Raw genomic sequence first — 24250 nt, forward strand, 5'->3', positions numbered from 1 at the left:
AGCCTTGGCTGGATGGGGCCTCACAGTGTCAAAATGATGCCTACATTCCACTGAGGCACACGGCGTCACTAGGGTCCCCTTGCTTCCATGAGGCCCAGCAATGTCACAGTGGTGTCCATGAATCCATGAGGACTCACAGTATCCCAATGGTCTCTTGATCTCACATGGTCCCACAGTGTCCCAATGGTCCCTTGGGGTCACAAGGCCCCACAGTGTCCCAATGGTCACTTCTTCTCACATGGCCCCACAGTGTAACAATGGTCCCTTGGTTCCATGGTTCCTGGTCTGGTGCATTCCCCTTTCCCCTTCTCAGGCCACCCTGCCAGCTGAGAAATGCTCACTGGGCCAGGGCCTTGGCCAGCAGCCCCTGGGCTCAGCTCCTCTGGAGCTCATCACAGACACTGTCTGCTCCAGGCTCAACCCTTCATCCCCTGGGGAGATGCCAAAGCCTCCACAGGGAACATTTCCCTTTGCTCAGGGGAATTTCTCACAGGTGCCTTGTAGTGACTCTTTGTGTCTGTGTGCACACAGGAGTGCCTGTGCTCAGGGAAATGTGGCAGAAATGCTGCTCTCTGAGGGCTTTGATTGCCTTGGATAGCTGAGCCAGTCAGGCCTGGAAGTAAGGTTAAGTCATGTCACCCTGATTCTTAAGATTTTCTAAAGCCTTCTGAGTTTCCATTCTGTTGGAGAACCTTCCCACACAATTTTTGTCAACAACATATTGTTTACAATCTTTTATGGGGCTGGACAAACTTGATGTACTAGTGCTTTGTCCAATGTCTTTGGACAGGTGGTCCATTCACTCTCCAATCCAATGTCACCTTTGGGAAAGTATAAAAGTTGGAGTCAGAGAATAAACTTTTCTCTTTACCTTGAAAATAGCAGGTGGCTCGCGTCGTGCTTTCACGTGTCTTATAGCGACAAAGTCACAAGCTGTAAGCAAAGTTAAATGCTGCTAAAAGTTGTTCTTTTGCTAATTTGTGAAGCTTAATAGAAGTTATAAGCGAAGTTGAATATTGTTAAGTGTTATTCCACAGCTCTCTTTAGCTTTTAGGCTGTATTCCTTTTATCCTTGCCCTCACTGTCCTTTCGTCACACACACACACACACACACACACACACCCACACACACACACACACACACACAAACACACAGAGACACACAGACACCGGGACAGTTCTTGACTCCTTTTCGGTTTGATTGCCTGGATTTTGTTTGGTTTTCTTGTTGCTTTGTTTCCTTGGTGTGCCTGAAGTGTCCAGTCAGGAGCAGAGTGACTCTTGCCAAGGAACTCTGTGGTGCTGTCACTTAATATTAAAGCTGTTTTATGCTACTCCCCTGCTGGGGATTTTTAAAGTGCTCTCAAGCCCTCCTTCATAAGAGGGTGAAGGAGCCCTGGCCAAGCTCTGGCCCTGGGGGCACAGGGATGCTGCTAGGGGGTCCCTGTCTCCCTGTTCCAACTGTGACGGCCCTGAGTCCCTGTCCCCGTGTCAGGCTCTGGGCTTGATCTCCTCGAACATCCTCAGCAGGGGGCTGCAGCGCCAGGGGCAGGGGGACCCAGAGGGACACGGGATGCCACCGGGCACGAGCAGCTTTGGACTTCTCTGGGAGGAACTGTGAGTGGGAGCTGGCTTGAAGTGACCTCCCCAGTAAGGTCACAGAGCCCCTGAGATGTCACACTGCCTCCTGGGATGTCACAGCCCACCCTGAGATCTCACAAATCCCCCTTGTGATGTCACAGAGCCAGTGCTGCTCTAGCACTCTGGGATGTCATACAGTTGCGCTGTGATGGCACAGAAGACTCTGGCATCACAAAGTCAGCCCGTGTCACAATCCTTTAGTGCAAGCGGGAATCATGACAGTTCATTTTCCCCATCTCAGAATTAGCAGAAGTAGATAGGCTTATCATGAGAAACCGAATGTGATGAACATGTTAGAAATGCAAGGCTCCAAGTTATTAATTTTTAATTTAATAAAAGTTATTAAGTGTACCAAATATAAACTTTGAGAAAAATGAAAAAAAGCCACTATAAAAAAAAGTCAATGTGGAGCCCGGGATTGCCACCGGGTGAGACACAGGTTTGACAGCTGCAGCAGAGGGTCCTCTATGCTTCACACCGACCGTCCTGTCTGACCCATTTTTATACGATTTTCCTTGCCTGAGCCAGAGTCCCCTTTCTTCCTTTTCAAAGTGCATGTATTCATGTGGAGTTCTTTTCTCTGTGGCAAGTTGAACAATACGTGTCCGGAGAGTGATGAACACCTGTGTTTGCAGTCCCGGAATTCGGATTTGAGATGTACCTCCCTGATGGCTCTGACTATCTCGGTCTCGGATATTTATCGTGTATTTATCGTCCGGGTGTTTCTCGGACAACCTTGATGCATGATCCCTCTCTGGGCTGGCCACTTTCGTTCGCTTGTAAATAAAGTCCTCCCTCTCTCGTCCAGGTGGCTTTGACATGGTGTTGCAGTCGCAGTTGCTGGCTTGTGCGATTTAAAAACTTCCTATAAGAGTATAATTTAACAGCACATAACTATAAAAGAGACGACAATTTTATTTGCACGAATTATCCTATAGACATATAACAGTCCTAATGATTCCTTGAGGCCTTGCAGTGTCACAATGTTCTCCATGGTTCCACAGGCCCCACAGTGTCATGTGACTCCTCTGTTCCATGAGTCCTGCAATGTCACAATGGACCTTTGGACCAATGAACCATGGGGCTTTGCAGTGTCACAACGCTCTCCTTTGGCTCCACAGGGTCACAATGGAGCACTGATTACAGGCAGCCTCTCTGTGTTACCCTGGAGCTTTGTTTCCGTGGGGTCTCGCAGTGTCCCAATGGAGCCTTGGCTGGATGGGGCCTCACAGTGTCACAATGATGCCTACATTCCACTGAGGCACACGGCGTCACTAGGGTCCCCTTGCTTCCATGAGGCCCAGCAATGTCACAGTGGTGTCCATGAATCCATGAGGACTCACAGTATCCCAATGGTCTCTTGATCTCACATGGTCCCACAGTGTCCCAATGGTCCCTTGGGGTCACAAGGCCCCACAGTGTCCCAATGGTCACTTCTTCTCACATGGCCCCACAGTGTAACAATGGTCCCTTGGTTCCATGGTTCCTGGTCTGGTGCATTCCCCTTTCCCCTTCTCAGGCCACCCTGCCAGCTGAGAAATGCTCACTGGGCCAGGGCCTTGGCCAGCAGCCCCTGGGCTCAGCTCCTCTGGAGCTCATCACAGACACTGTCTGCTCCAGGCTCAACCCTTCATCCCCTGGGGAGATGCCAAAGCCTCCACAGGGAACATTTCCCTTTGCTCAGGGGAATTTCTCACAGGTGCCTTGTAGTGACTCTTTGTGTCTGTGTGCACACAGGAGTGCCTGTGCTCAGGGAAATGTGGCAGAAATGCTGCTCTCTGAGGGCTTTGATTGCCTTGGATAGCTGAGCCAGTCAGGCCTGGAAGTAAGGTTAAGTCATGTCACCCTGATTCTTAAGATTTTCTAAAGCCTTCTGAGTTTCCATTCTGTTGGAGAACCTTCCCACACAATTTTTGTCAACAACATATTGTTTACAATCTTTCATGGGGCTGGACAAACTTGATGTACTAGTGCTTTGTCCAATGTCTTTGGACAGGTGGTCCATTCACTCTCCAATCCAATGTCACCTTTGGGAAAGTATAAAAGTTGGAGTCAGAGAATAAACTTTTCTCTTTACCTTGAAAATAGCAGGTGGCTCGCGTCGTGCTTTCACGTGTCTTATAGCGACAAAGTCACAAGCTGTAAGCAAAGTTAAATGCTGCTAAAAGTTGTTCTTTTGCTAATTTGTGAAGCTTAATAGAAGTTATAAGCGAAGTTGAATATTGTTAAGTGTTATTCCACAGCTCTCTTTAGCTTTTAGGCTGTATTCCTTTTATCCTTGCCCTCACTGTCCTTTCGTCACACACACACACACACACACACACACACCCACACACACACACACACACAAACACACAGAGACACACAGACACCGGGACAGTTCTTGACTCCTTTTCGGTTTGATTGCCTGGATTTTGTTTGGTTTTCTTGTTGCTTTGTTTCCTTGGTGTGCCTGAAGTGTCCAGTCAGGAGCAGAGTGACTCTTGCCAAGGAACTCTGTGGTGCTGTCACTTAATATTAAAGCTGTTTTATGCTACTCCCCTGCTGGGGATTTTTAAAGTGCTCTCAAGCCCTCCTTCATAAGAGGGTGAAGGAGCCCTGGCCAAGCTCTGGCCCTGGGGGCACAGGGATGCTGCTAGGGGGTCCCTGTCTCCCTGTTCCAACTGTGACGGCCCTGAGTCCCTGTCCCCGTGTCAGGCTCTGGGCTTGATCTCCTCGAACATCCTCAGCAGGGGGCTGCAGCGCCAGGGGCAGGGGGACCCAGAGGGACACGGGATGCCACCGGGCACGAGCAGCTTTGGACTTCTCTGGGAGGAACTGTGAGTGGGAGCTGGCTTGAAGTGACCTCCCCAGTAAGGTCACAGAGCCCCTGAGATGTCACACTGCCTCCTGGGATGTCACAGCCCACCCTGAGATCTCACAAATCCCCCTTGTGATGTCACAGAGCCAGTGCTGCTCTAGCACTCTGGGATGTCATACAGTTGCGCTGTGATGGCACAGAAGACTCTGGCATTACAAAGTCAGCCCGTGTCACAATCCTCTAGTGCAAGCGGGAATCATGACAGTTCATTTTCCCCATCTCAGAATTAGCAGAAGTAGATAGGCTTATCATGAGAAACCGAATGTGATGAACATGTTAGAAATGCAAGGCTCCAAGTTATTAATTTTTAATTTAATAAAAGTTATTAAGTGTACCAAATATAAACTTTGAGAAAAATGAAAAAAAGACACTATAAAAAAAAGTCAATGTGGAGCCCGGGATTGCCACCGGGTGAGACACAGGTTGGACAGCTGCAGCAGAGGGTCCTCTATGCTTCACACCGACCGTCCTGTCTGACCCATTTTTATACGATTTTCCTTGCCTGAGCCAGAGTCCCCTTTCTTCCTTTTCAAAGTGCATGTATTCATGTGGAGTTCTTTTCTCTGTGGCAAGTTGAACAATACGTGTCCGGAGAGTGATGAACACCTGTGTTTGCAGTCCCGGAATTCGGATTTGAGATGTACCTCCCTGATGGCTCTGACTATCTCGGTCTCGGATATTTATCGTGTATTTATCGTCCGGGTGTTTCTCGGACAACCTTGATGCATGATCCCTCTCTGGGCTGGCCACTTTCGTTCGCTTGTAAATAAAGTCCTCCCTCTCTCGTCCAGGTGGCTTTGACATGGTGTTGCAATCGCTGTTGCTGGCTTGTGCGATTTAAAAACTTCCTATAAGAGTATAATTTAACAGCACATAACTATAAAAGAGACGACAATTTTATTTGCACGAATTATCCTATAGACATATAACAGTCCTAATGATTCCTTGAGGCCTTGCAGTGTCACAATGTTCTCCATGGTTCCACAGGCCCCACAGTGTCATGTGACTCCTCTGTTCCATGAGTCCTGCAATGTCACAATGGACCTTTGGACCAATGGACCATGGGGCTTTGCAGTGTCACAACGCTCTCCTTTGGCTCCACAGGGTCACAATGGAGCACTGATTACAGGCAGCCTCTCTGTGTTACCCTGGAGCTTTGTTTCCGTGGGGTCTCACAGTGTCCCAATGGAGCCTTGGCTGGATGGGGCCTCACAGTGTCACAATGATGCCTACATTCCACTGAGGCACACGGCGTCACTAGGGTCCCCTTGCTTCCATGAGGCCCAGCAATGTCACAGTGGTGTCCATGAATCCATGAGGACTCACAGTATCCCAATGGTCTCTTGATCTCACATGGTCCCACAGTGTCCCAATGGTCCCTTGGGGTCACAAGGCCCCACAGTGTCCCAATGGTCACTTCTTCTCACATGGCCCCACAGTGTAACAATGGTCCCTTGGTTCCATGGTTCCTGGTCTGGTGCATTCCCCTTTCCCCTTCTCAGGCCACCCTGCCAGCTGAGAAATGCTCACTGGGCCAGGGCCTTGGCCAGCAGCCCCTGGGCTCAGCTCCTCTGGAGCTCATCACAGACACTGTCTGCTCCAGGCTCAACCCTTCATCCCCTGGGGAGATGCCAAAGCCTCCACAGGGAACATTTCCCTTTGCTCAGGGGAATTTCTCACAGGTGCCTTGTAGTGACTCTTTGTGTCTGTGTGCACACAGGAGTGCCTGTGCTCAGGGAAATGTGGCAGAAATGCTGCTCTCTGAGGGCTTTGATTGCCTTGGATAGCTGAGCCAGTCAGGCCTGCAAGTAAGGTTAAGTCATGTCACCCTGATTCTTAAGATTTTCTAAAGCCTTCTGAGTTTCCATTCTGTTGGAGAACCTTCCCACACAATTTTTGTCAACAACATATTGTTTACAATCTTTCATGGGGCTGGACAAACTTGATGTACTAGTGCTTTGTCCAATGTCTTTGGACAGGTGGTCCATTCACTCTCCAATCCAATGTCACCTTTGGGAAAGTATAAAAGTTGGAGTCAGAGAATAAACTTTTCTCTTTACCTTGAAAATAGCAGGTGGCTCGCGTCGTGCTTTCACGTGTCTTATAGCGACAAAGTCACAAGCTGTAAGCAAAGTTAAATGCTGCTAAAAGTTGTTCTTTTGCTAATTTGTGAAGCTTAATAGAAGTTATAAGCGAAGTTGAATATTGTTAAGTGTTATTCCACAGCTCTCTTTAGCTTTTAGGCTGTATTCCTTTTATCCTTGCCCTCACTGTCCTTTCGTCACACACACACACACACACACACACACACACACACACACACACACACACAAACACACAGAGACACACAGACACCGGGACAGTTCTTGACTCCTTTTCGGTTTGATTGCCTGGATTTTGTTTGGTTTTCTTGTTGCTTTGTTTCCTTGGTGTGCCTGAAGTGTCCAGTCAGGAGCAGAGTGACTCTTGCCAAGGAACTCTGTGGTGCTGTCACTTAATATTAAAGCTGTTTTATGCTACTCCCCTGCTGGGGATTTTTAAAGTGCTCTCAAGCCCTCCTTCATAAGAGGGTGAAGGAGCCCTGGCCAAGCTCTGGCCCTGGGGGCACAGGGATGCTGCTAGGGGGTCCCTGTCTCCCTGTTCCAACTGTGACGGCCCTGAGCCCCTGTCCCCGTGTCAGGCTCTGGGCTTGATCTCCTCGAACATCCTCAGCGGGAGGCTGCAGCGCCAGGGGCAGGCGGACCCAGATGGACACGGGATGCCACCGGGCACGAGCAGCTTTGGACTTCTCTGGGAGGAACTGTGAGTGGGAGCTGGCTTGAAGTGACCTCCCCAGTAAGGTCACAGAGCCCCTGAGATGTCACACTGCCTCCTGGGATGTCACAGCCCACCCTGAGATCTCACAAATCCCCCTTGTGATGTCACAGAGCCAGTGCTGCTCTAGCACTCTGGGATGTCATACAGTTGCGCTGTGATGGCACAGAAGACTCTGGCATCACAAAGTCAGCCCGTGTCACAATCCTTTAGTGCAAGCGGGAATCATGACAGTTCATTTTCCCCATCTCAGAATTAGCAGAAGTAGATAGGCTTATCATGAGAAACCGAATGTGATGAACATGTTAGAAATGCAAGGCTCCAAGTTATTAATTTTTAATTTAATAAAAGTTATTAAGTGTACCAAATATAAACTTTGAGAAAAATGAAAAAAAGCCACTATAAAAAAAAGTCAATGTGGAGCCCGGGATTGCCACCGGGTGAGACACAGGTTTGACAGCTGCAGCAGAGGGTCCTCTATGCTTCACACCGACCGTCCTGTCTGACCCATTTTTATACGATTTTCCTTGCCTGAGCCAGAGTCCCCTTTCTTCCTTTTCAAAGTGCATGTATTCATGTGGAGTTCTTTTCTCTGTGGCAAGTTGAACAATACGTGTCCGGAGAGTGATGAACACCTGTGTTTGCAGTCCCGGAATTCGGATTTGAGATGTACCTCCCTGATGGCTCTGACTATCTCGGTCTCGGATATTTATCGTGTATTTATCGTCCGGGTGTTTCTCGGACAACCTTGATGCATGATCCCTCTCTGGGCTGGCCACTTTCGTTCGCTTGTAAATAAAGTCCTCCCTCTCTCGTCCAGGTGGCTTTGACATGGTGTTGCAGTCGCAGTTGCTGGCTTGTGCGATTTAAAAACTTCCTATAAGAGTATAATTTAACAGCACATAACTATAAAAGAGACGACAATTTTATTTGCACGAATTATCCTATAGACATATAACAGTCCTAATGATTCCTTGAGGCCTTGCAGTGTCACAATGTTCTCCATGGTTCCACAGGCCCCACAGTGTCATGTGACTCCTCTGTTCCATGAGTCCTGCAATGTCACAATGGACCTTTGGACCAATGGACCATGGGGCTTTGCAGTGTCACAACGCTCTCCTTTGGCTCCACAGGGTCACAATGGAGCACTGATTACAGGCAGCCTCTCTGTGTTACCCTGGAGCTTTGTTTCCGTGGGGTCTCGCAGTGTCCCAATGGAGCCTTGGCTGGATGGGGCCTCACAGTGTCAAAATGATGCCTACATTCCACTGAGGCACACGGCGTCACTAGGGTCCCCTTGCTTCCATGAGGCCCAGCAATGTCACAGTGGTGTCCATGAATCCATGAGGACTCACAGTATCCCAATGGTCTCTTGATCTCACATGGTCCCACAGTGTCCCAATGGTCCCTTGGGGTCACAAGGCCCCACAGTGTCCCAATGGTCACTTCTTCTCACATGGCCCCACAGTGTAACAATGGTCCCTTGGTTCCATGGTTCCTGGTCTGGTGCATTCCCCTTTCCCCTTCTCAGGCCACCCTGCCAGCTGAGAAATGCTCACTGGGCCAGGGCCTTGGCCAGCAGCCCCTGGGCTCAGCTCCTCTGGAGCTCATCACAGACACTGTCTGCTCCAGGCTCAACCCTTCATCCCCTGGGGAGATGCCAAAGCCTCCACAGGGAACATTTCCCTTTGCTCAGGGGAATTTCTCACAGGTGCCTTGTAGTGACTCTTTGTGTCTGTGTGCACACAGGAGTGCCTGTGCTCAGGGAAATGTGGCAGAAATGCTGCTCTCTGAGGGCTTTGATTGCCTTGGATAGCTGAGCCAGTCAGGCCTGGAAGTAAGGTTAAGTCATGTCACCCTGATTCTTAAGATTTTCTAAAGCCTTCTGAGTTTCCATTCTGTTGGAGAACCTTCCCACACAATTTTTGTCAACAACATATTGTTTACAATCTTTCATGGGGCTGGACAAACTTGATGTACTAGTGCTTTGTCCAATGTCTTTGGACAGGTGGTCCATTCACTCTCCAATCCAATGTCACCTTTGGGAAAGTATAAAAGTTGGAGTCAGAGAATAAACTTTTCTCTTTACCTTGAAAATAGCAGGTGGCTCGCGTCGTGCTTTCACGTGTCTTATAGCGACAAAGTCACAAGCTGTAAGCAAAGTTAAATGCTGCTAAAAGTTGTTCTTTTGCTAATTTGTGAAGCTTAATAGAAGTTATAAGCGAAGTTGAATATTGTTAAGTGTTATTCCACAGCTCTCTTTAGCTTTTAGGCTGTATTCCTTTTATCCTTGCCCTCACTGTCCTTTCGTCACACACACACACACACACACACACACACCCACACACACACACACACACACACAAACACACAGAGACACACAGACACCGGGACAGTTCTTGACTCCTTTTCGGTTTGATTGCCTGGATTTTGTTTGGTTTTCTTGTTGCTTTGTTTCCTTGGTGTGCCTGAAGTGTCCAGTCAGGAGCAGAGTGACTCTTGCCAAGGAACTCTGTGGTGCTGTCACTTAATATTAAAGCTGTTTTATGCTACTCCCCTGCTGGGGATTTTTAAAGTGCTCTCAAGCCCTCCTTCATAAGAGGGTGAAGGAGCCCTGGCCAAGCTCTGGCCCTGGGGGCACAGGGATGCTGCTAGGGGGTCCCTGTCTCCCTGTTCCAACTGTGACGGCCCTGAGTCCCTGTCCCCGTGTCAGGCTCTGGGCTTGATCTCCTCGAACATCCTCAGCAGGGGGCTGCAGCACCAGGGGCAGGGGGACCCAGAGGGACACGGGATGCCACCGGGCACGAGCAGCTTTGGACTTCTCTGGGAGGAACTGTGAGTGGGAGCTGGCTTGAAGTGACCTCCCCAGTAAGGTCACAGAGCCCCTGAGATGTCACACTGCCTCCTGGGATGTCACAGCCCACCCTGAGATCTCACAAATCCCCCTTGTGATGTCACAGAGCCAGTGCTGCTCTAGCACTCTGGGATGTCATACAGTTGCGCTGTGATGGCACAGAAGACTCTGGCATCACAAAGTCAGCCCGTGTCACAATCCTTTAGTGCAAGCGGGAATCATGACAGTTCATTTTCCCCATCTCAGAATTAGCAGAAGTAGATAGGCTTATCATGAGAAACCGAATGTGATGAACATGTTAGAAATGCTAGGCTCCAAGTTATTAATTTTTAATTTAATAAAAGTTATTAAGTGTACCAAATATAAACTTTGAGAAAAATGAAAAAAAGCCACTATAAAAAAAAGTCAATGTGGAGCCCGGGATTGCCACCGGGTGAGACACAGGTTGGACAGCTGCAGCAGAGGGTCCTCTATGCTTCACACCGACCGTCCTGTCTGACCCATTTTTATACGATTTTCCTTGCCTGAGCCAGAGTCCCCTTTCTTCCTTTTCAAAGTGCATGTATTCATGTGGAGTTCTTTTCTCTGTGGCAAGTTGAACAATACGTGTCCGGAGAGTGATGAACACCTGTGTTTGCAGTCCCGGAATTCGGATTTGAGATGTACCTCCCTGATGGCTCTGACTATCTCGGTCTCGGATATTTATCGTGTATTTATCGTCCGGGTGTTTCTCGGACAACCTTGATGCATGATCCCTCTCTGGGCTGGCCACTTTCGTTCGCTTGTAAATAAAGTCCTCCCTCTCTCGTCCAGGTGGCTTTGACATGGTGTTGCAGTCGCAGTTGCTGGCTTGTGCGATTTAAAAACTTCCTATAAGAGTATAATTTAACAGCACATAACTATAAAAGAGACGACAATTTTATTTGCACGAATTATCCTATAGACATATAACAGTCCTAATGATTCCTTGAGGCCTTGCAGTGTCACAATGTTCTCCATGGTTCCACAGGCCCCACAGTGTCATGTGACTCCTCTGTTCCATGAGTCCTGCAATGTCACAATGGACCTTTGGACCAATGGACCATGGGGCTTTGCAGTGTCACAACGCTCTCCTTTGGCTCCACAGGGTCACAATGGAGCACTGATTACAGGCAGCCTCTCTGTGTTACCCTGGAGCTTTGTTTCCGTGGGGTCTCGCAGTGTCCCAATGGAGCCTTGGCTGGATGGGGCCTCACAGTGTCAAAATGATGCCTACATTCCACTGAGGCACACGGCGTCACTAGGGTCCCCTTGCTTCCATGAGGCCCAGCAATGTCACAGTGGTGTCCATGAATCCATGAGGACTCACAGTATCCCAATGGTCTCTTGATCTCACATGGTCCCACAGTGTCCCAATGGTCCCTTGGGGTCACAAGGCCCCACAGTGTCCCAATGGTCACTTCTTCTCACATGGCCCCACAGTGTAACAATGGTCCCTTGGTTCCATGGTTCCTGGTCTGGTGCATTCCCCTTTCCCCTTCTCAGGCCACCCTGCCAGCTGAGAAATGCTCACTGGGCCAGGGCCTTGGCCAGCAGCCCCTGGGCTCAGCTCCTCTGGAGCTCATCACAGACACTGTCTGCTCCAGGCTCAACCCTTCATCCCCTGGGGAGATGCCAAAGCCTCCACAGGGAACATTTCCCTTTGCTCAGGGGAATTTCTCACAGGTGCCTTGTAGTGACTCTTTGTGTCTGTGTGCACACAGGAGTGCCTGTGCTCAGGGAAATGTGGCAGAAATGCTGCTCTCTGAGGGCTTTGATTGCCTTGGATAGCTGAGCCAGTCAGGCCTGGAAGTAAGGTTAAGTCATGTCACCCTGATTCTTAAGATTTTCTAAAGCCTTCTGAGTTTCCATTCTGTTGGAGAACCTTCCCACACAATTTTTGTCAACAACATATTGTTTACAATCTTTCATGGGGCTGGACAAACTTGATGTACTAGTGCTTTGTCCAATGTCTTTGGACAGGTGGTCCATTCACTCTCCAATCCAATGTCACCTTTGGGAAAGTATAAAAGTTGGAGTCAGAGAATAAACTTTTCTCTTTACCTTGAAAATAGCAGGTGGCTCGCGTCGTGCTTTCACGTGTCTTATAGCGACAAAGTCACAAGCTGTAAGCAAAGTTAAATGCTGCTAAAAGTTGTTCTTTTGCTAATTTGTGAAGCTTAATAGAAGTTATAAGCGAAGTTGAATATTGTTAAGTGTTATTCCACAGCTCTCTTTAGCTTTTAGGCTGTATTCCTTTTATCCTTGCCCTCACTGTCCTTTCGTCACACACACACACACACACACACACACACCCACACACACACACACACACACACAAACACACAGAGACACACAGACACCGGGACAGTTCTTGACTCCTTTTCGGTTTGATTGCCTGGATTTTGTTTGGTTTTCTTGTTGCTTTGTTTCCTTGGTGTGCCTGAAGTGTCCAGTCAGGAGCAGAGTGACTCTTGCCAAGGAACTCTGTGGTGCTGTCACTTAATATTAAAGCTGTTTTATGCTACTCCCCTGCTGGGGATTTTTAAAGTGCTCTCAAGCCCTCCTTCATAAGAGGGTGAAGGAGCCCTGGCCAAGCTCTGGCCCTGGGGGCACAGGGATGCTGCTAGGGGGTCCCTGTCTCCCTGTTCCAACTGTGACGGCCCTGAGTCCCTGTCCCCGTGTCAGGCTCTGGGCTTGATCTCCTCGAACATCCTCAGCAGGGGGCTGCAGCACCAGGGGCAGGGGGACCCAGAGGGACACGGGATGCCACCGGGCACGAGCAGCTTTGGACTTCTCTGGGAGGAACTGTGAGTGGGAGCTGGCTTGAAGTGACCTCCCCAGTAAGGTCACAGAGCCCCTGAGATGTCACACTGCCTCCTGGGATGTCACAGCCCACCCTGAGATCTCACAAATCCCCCTTGTGATGTCACAGAGCCAGTGCTGCTCTAGCACTCTGGGATGTCATACAGTTGCGCTGTGATGGCACAGAAGACTCTGGCATCACAAAGTCAGCCCGTGTCACAATCCTTTAGTGCAAGCGGGAATCATGACAGTTCATTTTCCCCATCTCAGAATTAGCAGAAGTAGATAGGCTTATCATGAGAAACCGAATGTGATGAACATGTTAGAAATGCTAGGCTCCAAGTTATTAATTTTTAATTTAATAAAAGTTATTAAGTGTACCAAATATAAACTTTGAGAAAAATGAAAAAAAGCCACTATAAAAAAAAGTCAATGTGGAGCCCGGGATTGCCACCGGGTGAGACACAGGTTGGACAGCTGCAGCAGAGGGTCCTCTATGCTTCACACCGACCGTCCTGTCTGACCCATTTTTATACGATTTTCCTTGCCTGAGCCAGAGTCCCCTTTCTTCCTTTTCAAAGTGCATGTATTCATGTGGAGTTCTTTTCTCTGTGGCAAGTTGAACAATACGTGTCCGGAGAGTGATGAACACCTGTGTTTGCAGTCCCGGAATTCGGATTTGAGATGTACCTCCCTGATGGCTCTGACTATCTCGGTCTCGGATATTTATCGTGTATTTATCGTCCGGGTGTTTCTCGGACAACCTTGATGCATGATCCCTCTCTGGGCTGGCCACTTTCGTTCGCTTGTAAATAAAGTCCTCCCTCTCTCGTCCAGGTGGCTTTGACATGGTGTTGCAGTCGCAGTTGCTGGCTTGTGCGATTTAAAAACTTCCTATAAGAGTATAATTTAACAGCACATAACTATAAAAGAGACGACAATTTTATTTGCACGAATTATCCTATAGACATATAACAGTCCTAATGATTCCTTGAGGCCTTGCAGTGTCACAATGTTCTCCATGGTTCCACAGGCCCCACAGTGTCATGTGACTCCTCTGTTCCATGAGTCCTGCAATGTCACAATGGACCTTTGGACCAATGGACCATGGGGCTTTGCAGTGTCACAACGCTCTCCTTTGGCTCCACAGGGTCACAATGGAGCACTGATTACAGGCAGCCTCTCTGTGTTACCCTGGAGCTTTGTTTCCGTGGGGTCTCGCAGTGTCCCAATGGAGCCTTGGCTGGATGGGGCCTCACAGTGTCAAAATGATGCCTACATTCCACTGAGGCACACGGCGTCACTAGGGTCCCCTTGCTTCCATGAGGCCCAGCAATGTCACAGTGGTGTCCATGAATCCATGAGGACTCACAGTATCCCAATGGTCTCTTGATCTCACATGGTCCCACAGTGTCCCAATGGTCCCTTGGGGTCACAAGGCCCCACAGTGTCCCAATGGTCACTTCTTCTCACATGGCCCCACAGTGTAACAATGGTCCCTTGGTTCCATGGTTCCTGGTCTGGTGCATTCCCCTTTCCCCTTCTCAGGCCACCCTGCCAGCTGAGAAATGCTCACTGGGCCAGGGCCTTGGCCAGCAGCCCCTGGGCTCAGCTCCTCTGGAGCTCATCACAGACACTGTCTGCTCCAGGCTCAACCCTTCATCCCCTGGGGAGATGCCAAAGCCTCCACAGGGAACATTTCCCTTTGCTCAGGGGAATTTCTCACAGGTGCCTTGTAGTGACTCTTTGTGTCTGTGTGCACACAGGAGTGCCTGTGCTCAGGGAAATGTGGCAGAAATGCTGCTCTCTGAGGGCTTTGATTGCCTTGGATAGCTGAGCCAGTCAGGCCTGGAAGTAAGGTTAAGTCATGTCACCCTGATTCTTAAGATTTTCTAAAGCCTTCTGAGTTTCCATTCTGTTGGAGAACCTTCCCACACAATTTTTGTCAACAACATATTGTTTACAATCTTTCATGGGGCTGGACAAACTTGATGTACTAGTGCTTTGTCCAATGTCTTTGGACAGGTGGTCCATTCACTCTCCAATCCAATGTCACCTTTGGGAAAGTATAAAAGTTGGAGTCAGAGAATAAACTTTTCTCTTTACCTTGAAAATAGCAGGTGGCTCGCGTCGTGCTTTCACGTGTCTTATAGCGACAAAGTCACAAGCTGTAAGCAAAGTTAAATGCTGCTAAAAGTTGTTCTTTTGCTAATTTGTGAAGCTTAATAGAAGTTATAAGCGAAGTTGAATATTGTTAAGTGTTATTCCACAGCTCTCTTTAGCTTTTAGGCTGTATTCCTTTTATCCTTGCCCTCACTGTCCTTTCGTCACACACACACACACACACACACACACACCCACACACACACACACACACAAACACACAGAGACACACAGACACCGGGACAGTTCTTGACTCCTTTTCGGTTTGATTGCCTGGATTTTGTTTGGTTTTCTTGTTGCTTTGTTTCCTTGGTGTGCCTGAAGTGTCCAGTCAGGAGCAGAGTGACTCTTGCCAAGGAACTCTGTGGTGCTGTCACTTAATATTAAAGCTGTTTTATGCTACTCCCCTGCTGGGGATTTTTAAAGTGCTCTCAAGCCCTCCTTCATAAGAGGGTGAAGGAGCCCTGGCCAAGCTCTGGCCCTGGGGGCACAGGGATGCTGCTAGGGGGTCCCTGTCTCCCTGTTCCAACTGTGACGGCCCTGAGTCCCTGTCCCCGTGTCAGGCTCTGGGCTTGATCTCCTCGAACATCCTCAGCAGGGGGCTGCAGCGCCAGGGGCAGGGGGACCCAGAGGGACACGGGATGCCACCGGGCACGAGCAGCTTTGGACTTCTCTGGGAGGAACTGTGAGTGGGAGCTGGCTTGAAGTGACCTCCCCAGTAAGGTCACAGAGCCCCTGAGATGTCACACTGCCTCCTGGGATGTCACAGCCCACCCTGAGAGCTCACAAATCCCCCTTGTGATGTCACAGAGCCAGTGCTGCTCTAGCACTCTGGGATGTCATACAGTTGCGCTGTGATGGCACAGAAGACTCTGGCATTACAAAGTCAGCCCGTGTCACAATCCTCTAGTGCAAGCGGGAATCATGACAGTTCATTTTCCCCATCTCAGAATTAGCAGAAGTAGATAGGCTTATCATGAGAAACCGAATGTGATGAACATGTTAGAAATGCAAGGCTCCAAGTTATTAATTTTTAATTTAATAAAAGTTATTAAGTGTACCAAATATAAACTTTGAGAAAAATGAAAAAAAGACACTATAAAAAAAAGTCAATGTGGAGCCCGGGATTGCCACCGGGTGAGACACAGGTTGGACAGCTGCAGCAGAGGGTCCTCTATGCTTCACACCGACCGTCCTGTCTGACCCATTTTTATACGATTTTCCTTGCCTGAGCCAGAGTCCCCTTTCTTCCTTTTCAAAGTGCATGTATTCATGTGGAGTTCTTTTCTCTGTGGCAAGTTGAACAATACGTGTCCGGAGAGTGATGAACACCTGTGTTTGCAGTCCCGGAATTCGGATTTGAGATGTACCTCCCTGATGGCTCTGACTATCTCGGTCTCGGATATTTATCGTGTATTTATCGTCCGGGTGTTTCTCGGACAACCTTGATGCATGATCCCTCTCTGGGCTGGCCACTTTCGTTCGCTTGTAAATAAAGTCCTCCCTCTCTCGTCCAGGTGGCTTTGACATGGTGTTGCAATCGCTGTTGCTGGCTTGTGCGATTTAAAAACTTCCTATAAGAGTATAATTTAACAGCACATAACTATAAAAGAGACGACAATTTTATTTGCACAAATTATCCTATAGACATATAACAGTCCTAATGATTCCTTGAGGCCTTGCAGTGTCACAATGTTCTCCATGGTTCCACAGGCCCCACAGTGTCATGTGACTCCTCTGTTCCATGAGTCCTGCAATGTCACAATGGACCTTTGGACCAATGGACCATGGGGCTTTGCAGTGTCACAACGCTCTCCTTTGGCTCCACAGGGTCACAATGGAGCACTGATTACAGGCAGCCTCTCTGTGTTACCCTGGAGCTTTGTTTCCGTGGGGTCTCGCAGTGTCCCAATGGAGCCTTGGCTGGATGGGGCCTCACAGTGTCACAATGATGCCTACATTCCACTGAGGCACACGGCGTCACTAGGGTCCCCTTGCTTCCATGAGGCCCAGCAATGTCACAGTGGTGTCCATGAATCCATGAGGACTCACAGTATCCCAATGGTCTCTTGATCTCACATGGTCCCACAGTGTCCCAATGGTCCCTTGGGGTCACAAGGCCCCACAGTGTCCCAATGGTCACTTCTTCTCACATGGCCCCACAGTGTAACAATGGTCCCTTGGTTCCATGGTTCCTGGTCTGGTGCATTCCCCTTTCCCCTTCTCAGGCCACCCTGCCAGCTGAAAAATGCTCACTGGGCCAGGGCCTTGGCCAGCAGCCCCTGGGCTCAGCTCCTCTGGAGCTCATCACAGACACTGTCTGCTCCAGGCTCAACCCTTCATCCCCTGGGGAGATGCCAAAGCCTCCACAGGGAACATTTCCCTTTGCTCAGGGGAATTTCTCACAGGTGCCTTGTAGTGACTCTTTGTGTCTGTGTGCACACAGGAGTGCCTGTGCTCAGGGAAATGTGGCAGAAATGCTGCTCTCTGAGGGCTTTGATTGCCTTGGATAGCTGAGCCAGTCAGGCCTGGAAGTAAGGTTAAGTCATGTCACCCTGATTCTTAAGATTTTCTAAAGCCTTCTGAGTTTCCATTCTGTTGGAGAACCTTCCCACACAATTTCTGTCAACAACATATTGTTTACAATCTTTTATGGGGCTGGACAAACTTGATGTACTAGTGCTTTGTCCAATGTCTTTGGACAGGTGGTCCATTCACTCTCCAATCCAATGTCACCTTTGGGAAAGTATAAAAGTTGGAGTCAGAGAATAAACTTTTCTCTTTACCTTGAAAATAGCAGGTGGCTCGCGTCGTGCTTTCACGTGTCTTATAGCGACAAAGTCACAAGCTGTAAGCAAAGTTAAATGCTGCTAAGAGTTGTTCTTTTGCTAATTTGTGAAGCTTAATAGAAGTTATAAGCGAAGTTGAATATTGTTAAGTGTTATTCCACAGCTCTGTTTAGCTTTTAGGCTGTATTCCTTTTATCCTTGCCCTCACTGTCCTTTCGTCACACACACACACACACACACACACACACACACACACACACACACACACACACACACACAAACACACAGAGACACACAGACACCGGGACAGTTCTTGACTCCTTTTTGGTTTGATTGCTTGGATTTTGTTTGGTTTTGTTGTTGCTTTGTTTCCTTGGTGTGCCTGAAGTGTCCAGTCAGGAGCAGAGTGACTCTTGCCAAGGAACTCTGTGGTGCTGTCACTTAATATTAAAGCTGTTTTATGCTACTCCCCTGCTGGGGATTTTTAAAGTGCTCTCAAGCCCTCCTTCATAAGAGGGTGAAGGAGCCCTGGCCAAGCTCTGGCCCTGGGGGCACAGGGATGCTGCTAGGGGGTCCCTGTCTCCCTGTTCCAACTGTGACGGCCCTGAGTCCCTGTCCCCGTGTCAGGCTCTGGGCTTGATCTCCTCGAACATCCTCAGCAGGGGGCTGCAGCGCCAGGGGCAGGGGGACCCAGAGGGACACGGGATGCCACCGGGCACGAGCAGCTTTGGACTTCTCTGGGAGGAACTGTGAGTGGGAGCTGGCTTGAAGTGACCTCCCCAGTAAGGTCACAGAGCCCCTGAGATGTCACACTGCCTCCTGGGATGTCACAGCCCACCCTGAGATCTCACAAATCCCCCTTGTGATGTCACAGAGCCAGTGCTGCTCTAGCACTCTGGGATGTCATACAGTTGCGCTGTGATGGCACAGAAGACTCTGGCATCACAAAGTCAGCCCGTGTCACAATCCTTTAGTGCAAGCGGGAATCATGACAGTTCATTTTCCCCATCTCAGAATTAGCAGAAGTAGATAGGCTTATCATGAGAAACCGAATGTGATGAACATGTTAGAAATGCAAGGCTCCAAGTTATTAATTTTTAATTTAATAAAAGTTATTAAGTGTACCAAATATAAACTTTGAGAAAAATGAAAAAAAGACACTATAAAAAAAAGTCAATGTGGAGCCCGGGATTGCCACCGGGTGAGACACAGGTTGGACAACTGCAGCAGAGGGTCCTCTATGCTTCACACCGACCGTCCTGTCTGACCCATTTTTATACGATTTTCCTTGCCTGAGCCAGAGTCCCCTTTCTTCCTTTTCAAAGTGCATGTATTCATGTGGAGTTCTTTTCTCTGTGGCAAGTTGAACAATACGTGTCCGGAGAGTGATGAACAACCTGTGTTTGCAGTCCCGGAATTCGGATTTGAGATGTACCTCCCTGATGGCTCTGACTATCTCGGTCTCAGATATTTATCGTGTATTTATCGTCCGGGTGTTTCTCGGACAACCTTGATGCATGATCCCTCTCTGGGCTGGCCACTTTCGTTCGCTTGTAAATAAAGTCCTCCCTCTCTCGTCCAGGTGGCTTTGACATGGTGTTGCAATCGCTGTTGCTGGCTTGTGCGATTTAAAAACTTCCTATAAGAGTATAATTTAACAGCACATAACTATAAAAGAGACGACAATTTTATTTGCACGAATTATCCTATAGACATATAACAGTCCTAATGATTCCTTGAGGCCTTGCAGTGTCACAATGTTCTCCATGGTTCCACAGGCCCCACAGTGTCATGTGACTCCTCTGTTCCATGAGTCCTGCAATGTCACAATGGACCTTTGGACCAATGGACCATGGGGCTTTGCAGTGTCACAACGCTCTCCTTTGGCTCCACAGGGTCACAATGGAGCACTGATTACAGGCAGCCTCTCTGTGTTACCCTGGAGCTTTGTTTCCGTGGGGTCTCGCAGTGTCCCAATGGAGCCTTGGCTGGATGGGGCCTCACAGTGTCACAATGATGCCTACATTCCACTGAGGCACACGGCGTCACTAGGGTCCCCTTGCTTCCATGAGGCCCAGCAATGTCACAGTGGTGTCCATGAATCCATGAGGACTCACAGTATCCCAATGGTCTCTTGATCTCACATGGTCCCACAGTGTCCCAATGGTCCCTTGGGGTCACAAGGCCCCACAGTGTCCCAATGGTCACTTCTTCTCACATGGCCCCACAGTGTAACAATGGTCCCTTGGTTCCATGGTTCCTGGTCTGGTGCATTCCCCTTTCCCCTTCTCAGGCCACCCTGCCAGCTGAGAAATGCTCACTGGGCCAGGGCCTTGGCCAGCAGCCCCTGGGCTCAGCTCCTCTGGAGCTCATCACAGACACTGTCTGCTCCAGGCTCAACCCTTCATCCCCTGGGGAGATGCCAAAGCCTCCACAGGGAACATTTCCCTTTGCTCAGGGGAATTTCTCACAGGTGCCTTGTAGTGACTCTTTGTGTCTGTGTGCACACAGGAGTGCCTGTGCTCAGGGAAATGTGGCAGAAATGCTGCTCTCTGAGGGCTTTGATTGCCTTGGATAGCTGAGCCAGTCAGGCCTGGAAGTAAGGTTAAGTCATGTCACCCTGATTCTTAAGATTTTCTAAAGCCTTCTGAGTTTCCATTCTGTTGGAGAACCTTCCCACACAATTTCTGTCAACAACATATTGTTTACAATCTTTTATGGGGCTGGACAAACTTGATGTACTAGTGCTTTGTCCAATGTCTTTGGACAGGTGGTCCATTCACTCTCCAATCCAATGTCACCTTTGGGAAAGTATAAAAGTTGGAGTCAGAGAATAAACTTTTCTCTTTACCTTGAAAATAGCAGGTGGCTCGCGTCGTGCTTTCACGTGTCTTATAGCGACAAAGTCACAAGCTGTAAGCAAAGTTAAATGCTGCTAAGAGTTGTTCTTTTGCTAATTTGTGAAGCTTAATAGAAGTTATAAGCGAAGTTGAATATTGTTAAGTGTTATTCCACAGCTCTGTTTAGCTTTTAGGCTGTATTCCTTTTATCCTTGCCCTCACTGTCCTTTCGTCACACACACACACACACACACACACACACACACACACACACACACACACACACACAAACACACAGAGACACACAGACACCGGGACAGTTCTTGACTCCTTTTCGGTTTGATTGCCTGGATTTTGTTTGGTTTTCTTGTTGCTTTGTTTCCTTGGTGTGCCTGAAGTGTCCAGTCAGGAGCAGAGTGACTCTTGCCAAGGAACTCTGTGGTGCTGTCACTTAATATTAAAGCTGTTTTATGCTACTCCCCTGCTGGGGATTTTTAAAGTGCTCTCAAGCCCTCCTTCATAAGAGGGTGAAGGAGCCCTGGCCAAGCTCTGGCCCTGGGGGCACAGGGATGCTGCTAGGGGGTCCCTGTCTCCCTGTTCCAACTGTGACGGCCCTGAGTCCCTGTCCCCGTGTCAGGCTCTGGGCTTGATCTCCTCGAACATCCTCAGCAGGGGGCTGCAGCACCAGGGGCAGGGGGACCCAGAGGGACACGGGATGCCACCGGGCACGAGCAGCTTTGGACTTCTCTGGGAGGAACTGTGAGTGGGAGCTGGCTTGAAGTGACCTCCCCAGTAAGGTCACAGAGCCCCTGAGATGTCACACTGCCTCCTGGGATGTCACAGCCCACCCTGAGATCTCACAAATCCCCCTTGTGATGTCACAGAGCCAGTGCTGCTCTAGCACTCTGGGATGTCATACAGTTGCGCTGTGATGGCACAGAAGACTCTGGCATCACAAAGTCAGCCCGTGTCACAATCCTTTAGTGCAAGCGGGAATCATGACAGTTCATTTTCCCCATCTCAGAATTAGCAGAAGTAGATAGGCTTATCATGAGAAACCGAATGTGATGAACATGTTAGAAATGCAAGGCTCCAAGTTATTAATTTTTAATTTAATAAAAGTTATTAAGTGTACCAAATATAAACTTTGAGAAAAATGAAAAAAAGCCACTATAAAAAAAAGTCAATGTGGAGCCCGGGATTGCCACCGGGTGAGACACAGGTTTGACAGCTGCAGCAGAGGGTCCTCTATGCTTCACACCGACCGTCCTGTCTGACCCATTTTTATACGATTTTCCTTGCCTGAGCCAGAGTCCCCTTTCTTCCTTTTCAAAGTGCATGTATTCATGTGGAGTTCTTTTCTCTGTGGCAAGTTGAACAATACGTGTCCGGAGAGTGATGAACACCTGTGTTTGCAGTCCCGGAATTCGGATTTGAGATGTACCTCCCTGATGGCTCTGACTATCTCGGTCTCGGATATTTATCGTGTATTTATCGTCCGGGTGTTTCTCGGACAACCTTGATGCATGATCCCTCTCTGGGCTGGCCACTTTCGTTCGCTTGTAAATAAAGTCCTCCCTCTCTCGTCCAGGTGGCTTTGACATGGTGTTGCAGTCGCAGTTGCTGGCTTGTGCGATTTAAAAACTTCCTATAAGAGTATAATTTAACAGCACATAACTATAAAAGAGACGACAATTTTATTTGCACGAATTATCCTATAGACATATAACAGTCCTAATGATTCCTTGAGGCCTTGCAGTGTCACAATGTTCTCCATGGTTCCACAGGCCCCACAGTGTCATGTGACTCCTCTGTTCCATGAGTCCTGCAATGTCACAATGGACCTTTGGACCAATGGACCATGGGGCTTTGCAGTGTCACAACGCTCTCCTTTGGCTCCACAGGGTCACAATGGAGCACTGATTACAGGCAGCCTCTCTGTGTTACCCTGGAGCTTTGTTTCCGTGGGGTCTCGCAGTGTCCCAATGGAGCCTTGGCTGGATGGGGCCTCACAGTGTCAAAATGATGCCTACATTCCACTGAGGCACACGGCGTCACTAGGGTCCCCTTGCTTCCATGAGGCCCAGCAATGTCACAGTGGTGTCCATGAATCCATGAGGACTCACAGTATCCCAATGGTCTCTTGATCTCACATGGTCCCACAGTGTCCCAATGGTCCCTTGGGGTCACAAGGCCCCACAGTGTCCCAATGGTCACTTCTTCTCACATGGCCCCACAGTGTAACAATGGTCCCTTGGTTCCATGGTTCCTGGTCTGGTGCATTCCCCTTTCCCCTTCTCAGGCCACCCTGCCAGCTGAGAAATGCTCACTGGGCCAGGGCCTTGGCCAGCAGCCCCTGGGCTCAGCTCCTCTGGAGCTCATCACAGACACTGTCTGCTCCAGGCTCAACCCTTCATCCCCTGGGGAGATGCCAAAGCCTCCACAGGGAACATTTCCCTTTGCTCAGGGGAATTTCTCACAGGTGCCTTGTAGTGACTCTTTGTGTCTGTGTGCACACAGGAGTGCCTGTGCTCAGGGAAATGTGGCAGAAATGCTGCTCTCTGAGGGCTTTGATTGCCTTGGATAGCTGAGCCAGTCAGGCCTGCAAGTAAGGTTAAGTCATGTCACCCTGATTCTTAAGATTTTCTAAAGCCTTCTGAGTTTCCATTCTGTTGGAGAACCTTCCCACACAATTTTTGTCAACAACATATTGTTTACAATCTTTCATGGGGCTGGACAAACTTGATGTACTAGTGCTTTGTCCAATGTCTTTGGACAGGTGGTCCATTCACTCTCCAATCCAATGTCACCTTTGGGAAAGTATAAAAGTTGGAGTCAGAGAATAAACTTTTCTCTTTACCTTGAAAATAGCAGGTGGCTCGCGTCGTGCTTTCACGTGTCTTATAGCGACAAAGTCACAAGCTGTAAGCAAAGTTAAATGCTGCTAAAAGTTGTTCTTTTGCTAATTTGTGAAGCTTAATAGAAGTTATAAGCGAAGTTGAATATTGTTAAGTGTTATTCCACAGCTCTGTTTAGCTTTTAGGCTGTATTCCTTTTATCCTTGCCCTCACTGTCCTTTCGTCACACACACACACACACACACACACACACCCACACACACACACACACACAAACACACAGAGACACACAGACACCGGGACAGTTCTTGACTCCTTTTCGGTTTGATTGCCTGGATTTTGTTTGGTTTTCTTGTTGCTTTGTTTCCTTGGTGTGCCTGAAGTGTCCAGTCAGGAGCAGAGTGACTCTTGCCAAGGAACTCTGTGGTGCTGTCACTTAATATTAAAGCTGTTTTATGCTACTCCCCTGCTGGGGATTTTTAAAGTGCTCTCAAGCCCTCCTTCATAAGAGGGTGAAGGAGCCCTGGCCAAGCTCTGGCCCTGGGGGCACAGGGATGCTGCTAGGGGGTCCCTGTCTCCCTGTTCCAACTGTGACGGCCCTGAGTCCC

The sequence above is a fragment of the Lonchura striata genome, chromosome 37 (assembly GCF_050655825.1).
Source record: "Lonchura striata isolate lonStrDom1 chromosome 37, ASM5065582v1, whole genome shotgun sequence".
NCBI lineage: Eukaryota > Metazoa > Chordata > Aves > Passeriformes > Estrildidae > Lonchura > Lonchura striata.